We start from the raw sequence: 10,032 nt of genomic DNA on the forward strand, positions 1-10,032 counted from the left end.
TGGTTAAAATTGTCGTGTAATATTTATAAGATAGAAAAAAGTATTGTGATTAGGTATAGTTATAAATGTGAAAGGTCAAAAAAAATCTAAAGAGAATTATAATATTTTTTAAGAATTAAATATTATGTTTATATATAATATTATAAATAACTATTCTAGTTTTAAAATCATACATAGAGAATATAGAATATAGGTGAATATCTAGTAAAGAAATATGTAAATTATTATTAAATTAAAGATCATCAATTTCATATCTGTATATATATAAGATTTTTTAACTAAATAGATAGATATTTTTTTCAAAAAAATCCAAAAATTAATAAACAAATTTAACCTCTAAAATATTCATATATATATATATATATATATATTACCAATATTTTCCAAAATTTAGAAAACAATTTTTATAAATTAAAATAATATATTTTTATATAAAATTTAAATTTATAAAAAAATAATAAATTAAATGTGATACTCACTATATTTATTTTAATTATAAATTTTGAATATTTAATAAATATAATGTAAAATTAATTATTAATTATAAAAAAATCATAACCAAACTAAACCTAAATTATTAAAAAAACAATTCATTCATTTAAAATTTCAAACTATAAAATAACTCATTTAAATTCACTCTAATAAACAAATATTTATTTCATAATTATTCCTTATAAAATAGAGGAAATATCAAAAACATTTAACTCAGCGGAACTCTATTCTCAAATGCACTCCCCAACAAAATTGACTTTCCTATTTTTTATATTTATAGTATTAAAAACTATTAGTGGATGTCACAAAATACCCATAACGGAAGATCTTGTATGACTCATCATATCTTTGAAATGTTGCAGTGATTTAGAGTGAGGTATACGTTAGTAGTTTTGACATGATGGAGTAATTGACTCTAAGTCTTGCTAGCGGAATTCGGTTTGAGATTTTAGAAATCAAGAAAGAAACTTGAAGGTTTATTGAAAGTTTTAAATGGACATGTATTAAAGAATCTATAAAATATTTTAAAAATAAATTATAATAAAATGATTAGTACAATTAAAAAAATATAATTCTTAAAATTAATTCGTAAAAACTTCACCCCAGGGAAAAAAATATAGAGGTTAATTTGAAATTGGATAACGCATCCGAATCATATATATATATATATATATTTATTTATTTATTTATTTATTTATTGTTATACATATATATCGTGATGATAAAGTGGTAATAAATATATATCGGTGGAAGGGTAGATATATTTCAAATCAGCGGAGAATCAATATCGTAGGTGCAGTTGTATCTGCGTAGTGTTGGGTTAGGTAAGGTTGAAACAGTGTCATCAAAATGATTTTTATAATCTTTTTTATAAAAGGTAAATGATCAAGTTGTGAGATTGAAAGCTTCAAACAATATATTATATTGGAAGGGTTTAACATTTTTGTTATCTATTTCCACAAATTCAACCAATAATGTGAAGGGTTGAAAAAATTTTGGGCGTACACAATTTGCCATCAAATTCCAGTCCTGACTGTTGGAACGCCATAGTCATGTCTCCGTTCAGACACAGGAAAAAATTCCAAAGATTAATACCCATCTTCTATGTACCTAATTTTTCGGAGGAATTTACAACAGCCGAAAGAATCGACTCGCGATGCTACTTCCATGGCTCAGCGTCGTTCTGATAGCCTTCACCTCCCTCGCCATACCCGTTTTTCCTGCACAGGTCCTGGAGGTTCCTCCACATACCAATTTCGTTTTCGACGGCTTCAATGGAACCAACTTGATCTTGGAGGCTGATGCTTCACTCGTCTGCTCCGAATCCGTGATCGCCCTTACAAATCACTCGCGTGAGTTCATGCTCGGCCGCGCACTCTATTCAGCTCCTGTGCAAATGAAAAGCAACGATACGGTTTCCTCTTTCAGCACTACCTTCGTTTTCTCCATTGTGCATCCTCCCTCTAACGAAGGGGGGCACGGATTAGCCTTCATCATGACGCCTTACACATCGCTCATGGGTGCTCAGCCGGTCCAGTATATGGGTTTGCTTAACCGCACCAGCAACGGGCAGCCATACAATAATTTGTTCGCAGTGGAGTTTGACACGAAAAGGAATGTGGAATTTGAAGACCCCGACGCGAACCATGTGGGCGTGGATATCAACGACCTCGTCTCTGTCCAGGCCGAGACCGCCGGCTATTGGAATGGGGAGAGCTTCCAAGGACTCAACCTCAAGAGCGGACGGAACATACAGGCCTGGATCGATTATGATCATCCTCAAAGTCTCCTCAACGTTACCATCACGATCGCCGGCTTGCCGAGACCGCAGAGACCGCTGATATCTCGGAAAATCGATCTGCACAACGTTCTGCGGGAGAAGATGTTCGTTGGCTTTTCGGCGGCGACAGGGATTTACATGGAAGACCATTACGTTATGGCGTGGAGCTTCACCACCGAAGGAGAGGCGCCTCCCCTCGATGTGTCGTGTCTCTCTTCATTTGCCAACATGTATTCGGAACGTCTGAGCCGGAGAGTCATAGCTGGCGTTGTTGTGGCAGCTCTGGTTCTCTTCTCGCTGGCGATTGTGGTGGCCGTGTTTCTGAAAAGAGCAATAAACAGGGAAACGATCGAAGAATGGGAGAAGGAATACTGGCCTCATAGATTCGCTTACAAGGAGCTCAGCATCGCCACGAGTGGGTTCCGGGACGAAAACGTTTTGGGGTACGGGGGTTTCGGCATGGTTTACAAGGGTGTTCTCCCCAGCAGCGGCCAAGAAGTCGCAGTGAAATGCATTACTACGGAGGTCACGGAAGGAATGAAGGGATTTGTTTCAGAGATCTCGAGCATGGGGCGCCTCCGACACCGGAACCTGGTTCATCTCCGGGGCTGGTGCCGAAGGCATACGCAGCTATTCGTCGTTTATGACTACATGCCCAATGGCAGCTTGGATAAACTCATCTACGGGAATCCGACAACAGTCCTGCCGTGGCATCGGCGATACGCGATCCTGAAGGGCGTTGCTGCGGGACTGTTATATCTGCACGAGCAATGGGAGAAGAAGATCGTCCACAGAGACATCAAATCGAGCAACGTGCTGCTGGATTCGGAGCTCAATGGGCGGCTGGGTGACTTCGGGCTCGCCAGGCTGTACGATCACAGCGAGAATCCGGAGACGACACATGTAGTGGGAACACTGGGGTACATAGCGCCGGAGCTGATACACACGGGGAAGGCCACTCCCAGCTCGGATGTATTCAGCTTCGGTGTTCTGCTGTTGGAGGTGGCTAGCGGGAGGAATCCAGTGGATCAGTTGAAGGACTCCAACCCAACCATTTTGGTTGAGTGGGCGTGGGAGCTGCACACCGAGGGGAGGCTGCTGGAGGTTTCCGATCCAAACCTGGCAGCGAAAGGCGGATATGATGTGGGCGAGATGGAGAAGGTGCTGAAATTGGGATTATTGTGTTCTCATCCCGAGCCTGAGAGCAGGTTGAGCATGCGCCATGTTTGCCAAATACTGGACGGCGAAGCGCCAGTTCCTAGTGGATGGTAGGACAACTCGGGATTATCATATTTTACTTTATGTTCTGATATAGGACCAACCAGTACATTGATCCTCGAAGACTGAGTGCTTGTCATTGATGCTGGTTCAAATCTGGGAAAGCTTAGGCTATTTTTTATATGCCAGCGGTTATAATCTAATAACCCGCTGTTGCAAGCCAGAGTTTCGCACTGTCTAATTTGTCTATTTTTCTGAAAAAACAGAGTTGAGACCTCGTTTTATGATATTTTTTTTAATAATTTTATTTTGTAATTATTTTCGTTGTTCATGTTATAATGAGGCCGTAGTGTAATTGTTCTACATTTGGAAGGATTTTAGGGTTAAATTTGTTTGATATTTTATAGGGATTGGTCAAAATTACAAGCATTAGCTATAGCTGTTTCATTTCGTTAGTGGTTTTCAGATATTAACTCTATTTACAGGTGTTTTACCAAATTTTAACTAAAACTTTTAAAATATAGAATAGTTAAAACTTTTAAAATATAGAATAGTTAAAGAACACCGGTTTCTTTTACAGATTTCTTTCACATTCACATATATATCCTCCATATATATGTATTTTTATGAAAGATTAGTGTAAATAGTCTCCATATACATGTATTTTTATGAAAGATTAGTGTAAATAGTTTTAGTATATTTTTTTTTGCCTTTTAATTGGAGTGGCATTTCGGTATATTTTTTTTTTTATTTTGTTATTTTTTTTTTTTTTTAATGGAGCAAATCCATCCCGCCTGGGCATACACAACTGAACTTTATCGTGTAAGGTTAGAATTTGTGTTCAGGTATACATAGACTCTATTGTTAGTGAATAGATAATAATATATTTTCTGTTAGATCTAAGACTTTTGTGATCCATAAATTGATATCAGTTTTTAAGATTAATTCAAAAAATTAATCTGAAAGATTCATATCAAAATGTATTTTCTTTCCTAATAATAATAACTTTGTTGTTAGTAAATAAATAATTTATTGGAATCACTTTGTTGTTAGTAAATAAATAATTTATTTTCTTTGATTCCAGTAGCTTTACAAAGGTTATGCGAGGAATATTTTAAGAAGAAAGGATTAAAAAATGGTGTTGTAATTGTTGATGGAGGTTCGTAAGATTTATACTTAATGATAATTAAGCGAATCTATTCATGTTATTGAGTTTTGGGAGAGTGTGAAAGTAGCGACAAATATTTAATGGAGATTTTTTTATTTTTTTTTCAAGATTAAGAGCTCGTCTGACCGTTGTGGAAAAAGTACTTTGATTGAGGGTTAGAAATGATACTCGATCGATCAAGGTTTTGAAACCTTAATTAGCTTTTGGAAAGTGGTAATAGAGACCTTTATTTTACTTATTTTATCAAATTACAAGAGCTCGAGTGACCAAAACAATAAAATCTTAATCCAAACTCGGCATGGAGGACAATCATCACCTACGAAACCAAACGAGCATGTCACATCATCGCTACCATGTTTATTGTGGGAGGAAGGTTTTTTCTCCTTCAACTTGCAAAATGTAGTTTCATGTATTTTTGTCTTCTGCTTTATACATGTTATATCAAGTATAAAGAGGTGTTTTCAATTATATATCAAGATGTAAAAGTATTGCTATTTTTTTTTTTACTTTTTCATTGGTAGGTAAATAGCTGAACATTTGTAGATACATTGAAAATAAATATTGTCTTATTTTTTATATTTTATTTTAAATTTTTATTTGGCTGGTTTTTAGTTCAAAGCAATTGATTAATAATGTTAAAGAGGTGAAAGAGGCAAGAAAGAATGGAAATGAGTAATCATTAGAAATAAGAAATTTATCATTAGAGATATAGTACAAAATAATAGTGATAAATAAGAATTAGGAAGACTCCTTATCTTTTTCTCCAATTGACATGGTTTTCTATGGTGTAAATGTCTTATATTAACTTGGATCATGAGTGATATTGATCTTATTTTTTTAGCTTAAACTTGGGAGTATGGTGAATCTAGGATCCCCCATATACATGGATTCATTCTCTGGTCAACCTCGAACATGAAATCCTCTCATCTAAGTTTTGGAGGTATAGCTTGTTATATAAAAAATAATATTTCTTCTCACATCCAACTTCATAAAATGGATCCCCTCAATCAATACATGTGGATTAACTTTTCTAGTTCTAATACCAATCAGATTTTTCTCTCAATTTAGTCTCAAAAATGTTTTTTTTTTTTTCACTCTATAATAGTAAACAAAAATGTTAATAAATTTGTTATATAGTTGAAAATTATATTTTTGTTTTGTTTTTTAAGTTTAATAAATTAAATAATAAAATGAACTTTTATATATTCAATTCATCCATTGTGTTAATGCAAATTCCCTTTGATGTACTCCACAATCAAGTATGTTTTCCCATGCTAAGAAAAGCTCTATAATCTCAAGTTCATGTTCTTAATTTAGTATTAGTATGTGCAAATAATTTTATTTAGTGTGGAAATATAACACAAAGGTTTTTTTTTTTTAAATTTGTGTTTAGAAATGGATATATTTAATTTTGAATGTTTAATTTATGGGAAATATATATTTTAATATGTATCGTTTATATTTATTTATTTTTATATATAATTTGTAGTATAGAAAATCAATTTGTTATACATTTTTATGGTAGTGAAAAAGGATATGGAATGGATCATTCTATAATATTTTATTTATTTTGGTACATTTTACATAGAAAATTTGAAGAAATTGACTTATATAATGCATTTTAGTGGTAGGTTCGAGTTTGAAGATTTTGGGTCTCGAACCTTCTTAAATCATTTTGATGCATCAAATGAAACTTTTTGAGGTAAAAAACTTGCAAGCATAGCTTCCAACCTCTTGAATTTGTTATATACATTAAGACCATTCCAATGGCATGAATATTAGCTCAATCAAAATTCATATGCAAAAGTTATACCGCCTACAAGTTGACCTACCTTGTTCACTACCACTATACATAATGAATGTCACATTAACCTCTATTATTAAAAAATGTGCAGATAGTCATGTGATAATTTCAAGAAGATTGTATAAGGTTTAAAAACCTTATCACTAATTGAAGGTTAAGGCATGCACAAACCCTAACCCTATACAACTAGTAGGTTATGTTATATATTAATCCACTGAGAGGAAAGAGATTCTATTATTTAGCTTTGTACTTGTTTCATAGCTAAGTTGAGCATAGGAGTAGGATTTGAGAGCAAAGGACGAAGAACATTTTATAACCATTTAGGCCATAATGTCATAAGAAGATCCATAGTGAGTACCCATTTTTTTGTATTTTCATTTTCATAACTAAAGAAACGAAAACAGTGCGTAGGCCTCACCTTCTAGTTTGGTTTTCTCCGATGTTAAATTTTCTAGGATACGTGCTGCATTCATTTGTATGGATCTTGTGTTCATTTTCTTGTTCTTCCATTTTTGTATTTTAGTCATTTTCATATATTTGAGCAATAAGCTAGTGAAAATAAACCTACATGATACAAGAGCTATTGTAATGAACAATGCCAATAGAATATCCATGACAATTTACAAATAAAAAAAAATGGGATTACTCACATTGTAGCACCCTAGTTTTGATCCATGCAATACAATGGATCATAATATGTATACATCATATATGCAAGTCTAAAATAATGGGAGTCAAGCCATGTGAGCTTAATTAAATAGCCCTACTTGAAAATGATGCAAATATGCTAGTATAGATTCCTAGCGTGGATCTCAAGGCTAAAAAAATACTAGTGAATGGCTAAGGTTGTATGATGTAAATATACTTACATGGAGAATGTGGTGTGATACCATTCAACCTACACAAGTACTAGTACTAGAATATAATATCTAATGGTTCAATATTATTACATACAACATGAGAGGGAATTTTATTCGAGTTGAAGGGAAGAGGAAAGAGGCCAAATAATAACTTAAATCCTTTATTATGAAGTGATAGTTTTAGAATGCATCGCCTTTTGTCCAAGTTCCTTAAATAAAGAAACCCATCTCCTTGGACTAATAAACCAATCATTGAATACATGTAAGAGGTTGGTGGAGAAATTTTTCTCATACAATTATTGGACATAGGCTAAATACAATCATTATGAAACTATAAAAACCCTACACTCAACTAACTAGAAATAATTTTAGCCATAATTTTTTCCAATTCTCTCATTTTCCATTAACTTTAACATTCATTTCATTTTTCTCACATGGTTTAGATAATATATTCATCCCATTGTCTCAATTTCTATATATATTATTATGATGGAAATTAACCAAAATGAACATTATTAAGAGAAATAAACATAAACTTAGTATACATATAATCAAACTTTAATCAGTAAAAGTAATACTCATATGTATCTATTCATTCTTCCTAATTCTATTTCAAAAATCACTATATTAAACTCCACTTGTTACTTTATGAATGAGATGGCAACTATTCAATGAATTCATACCATTGTTTGGACATCACCAAGCGAGGAAGAAAACATGCTTGTATATTAGACCAAGCGAGGTTTATAATGAAAAATGCAAAGCCACACTTAAAATCGAAATTAAAAACCAAAATTAAAAATGAGATGGCCACTATTCAATGAATTCATACCATTGTTTGGACATCATTAAGCGACGAAAAAAACATGCTTGTGTATTAGACCAAGCCAGGCTTATAATGAAAAATGCAAAGCCACGCTTAAAATTGAAATTATAAATCAAAATTAAAATTGAAATTATAACTGTAACATATGTTGAAGTCCATATATGAGACATAAACTAGAAAATAATGGTTTCGAATGGCACACATTACCTCATGCGGTGCATCTTCAAGTTAAATTATTTGATTTTCTTAGGTCAATCACATTTGCTAAAACTAGTTGATTCTTTTAAGTAAATTTTATTTAATTTGTAATATTTTTTAATGTATTGCTTAAGATCAAATCAAATGAGTTGTAATTCTTTTAAATGTAAAATTAGAAAAATACATTGCTTTTTTCTCATTTTATTATAGATTTCAATGAATTTGTAATATATTTATCTATATATATATATATTATAATTTTCTTTGGTGTAAATTGTATTTTTGAATGTTATATAGGCTACAAAATTAAAAGTGTAATTTAAAACAAAAATATTGGATTTTAGGTAAAATTGACAGAAAAAAATATACTTAAAATGGGTCAAAATGTAAAATAGTGAGACTATAAACGTTTTAACCCATAAATTTTTTTAAACAATATAAATATATTCATAGTTGACATCAAAATATTTTACATAACATGTTCATTGAAACATTTTATCTATGGCCTATATTATCCACATTAAAATGATTTTTCTACAGTATTCAAGCTTATGTGGTAGGAGTTTTTAATTAGAAAAGGAAGATCCACAGATGTAGAATTTTTTGTCGACTTTCGGAGCCACTAACCAGTTCCATTGTCAAGACATAAGAGTGGGTACAAAGATCAGAGAGAATATATAATAAAAGTATAGGGAACTGTTAGATAAACTTGACCCTATGGTGGAGTTGAGGTTATGTCAACAGTTATGGTTAACAGTTGTGGTTTTGGGCACCTAGTATTGGTGACTCATGGTATTGAGCTCATGGTATTACATGTAGTTGAAGCCCTTAAAAGGCTTGTGTATTCTCCATTGTAGGTAGCCATGGTTGAGCGGTGAAAGCTCAGGTTGTTGGCCGACTTGGCTGTGTTTTAGCCAAGGACAGTAATAGATCTATTGTTGGTTGGTTTTTTCCCAATTGGGGTTTTCCAGATAATCATGGTGTACATAGTTTGAATTTGTATTTCTTGATTATTATATTTATTTCTCTTGAACCCTAACAAGTGGTATCAGAGCTCTGGTTGGCAAGGGCCTGGTTAGCTGTTCGAAATGTTCCCATCGATGAAGTAGTGGCGCTGGTTGAAGCAATAGCTCATTGCACAAACCAACAATGTTCGTTGAGTGCTAGTTCGATGAGGAGCAAGAAAAAAACGAAGTCTGCAGGCTTTGCCAACGCCTAGTTCGATGAGGAGCAAGAAGAAAATGAAGAATTAAACACAGAGGTACTGCCCACGAAGGAGTCGAAAGTGTCAGTAGAGGGTCGCGGGGTGAAAAGAAACCACAACGAGAAAAAAGAAAGGCAAAAAGAAAGTGAAGAATGTCGGTGAGAGCTGGAAAGAAAGAACGCTTTGTCTGATTTGTCTGAATCTACCAGAGCTGAAAAGGAAAACGTCTGTGTGAATTCTGCCATTCGATTGCGTGAAGTGCTGCCAATACTATCCATCTCTGCATGAGAAGAGGAGGACATGCTGCCTGTTAAGCCGTGAGTTGCAGTGTGTTGTGGAGGAGGAGCGTGTAAGCGTGGAACTGCTGGATGTAAAAACCTCTTGTTGCGTGTTGGGAGGAGGAGCGCATGTATTCTCTGCGTGTTGGTAAGAGGAAGCTAGAGCCGCAACATTGCATTTCGTTGTCGATTCGGTCCGTTGCT

General features: G+C 33.6%; 1 pseudogene; it reads left to right on the top strand.

Moving 5' to 3' along the window:
- The first annotated feature begins 1,395 nt into the window (after positions 1-1,395).
- Positions 1,396-3,779, top strand: LOC149160443 (L-type lectin-domain containing receptor kinase IV.2 pseudogene; annotated as a pseudogene).
- Positions 3,780-10,032: the final 6,253 nt, after the last annotated feature.

The sequence above is a fragment of the Pinus tabuliformis genome, chromosome 5_2 (assembly GCF_031772625.1).
Source record: "Pinus tabuliformis cultivar Carrire ecotype Pingquan chromosome 5_2, CPIR1, whole genome shotgun sequence".
Classification (NCBI taxonomy): Eukaryota; Viridiplantae; Streptophyta; class Pinopsida; order Pinales; family Pinaceae; genus Pinus; species Pinus tabuliformis.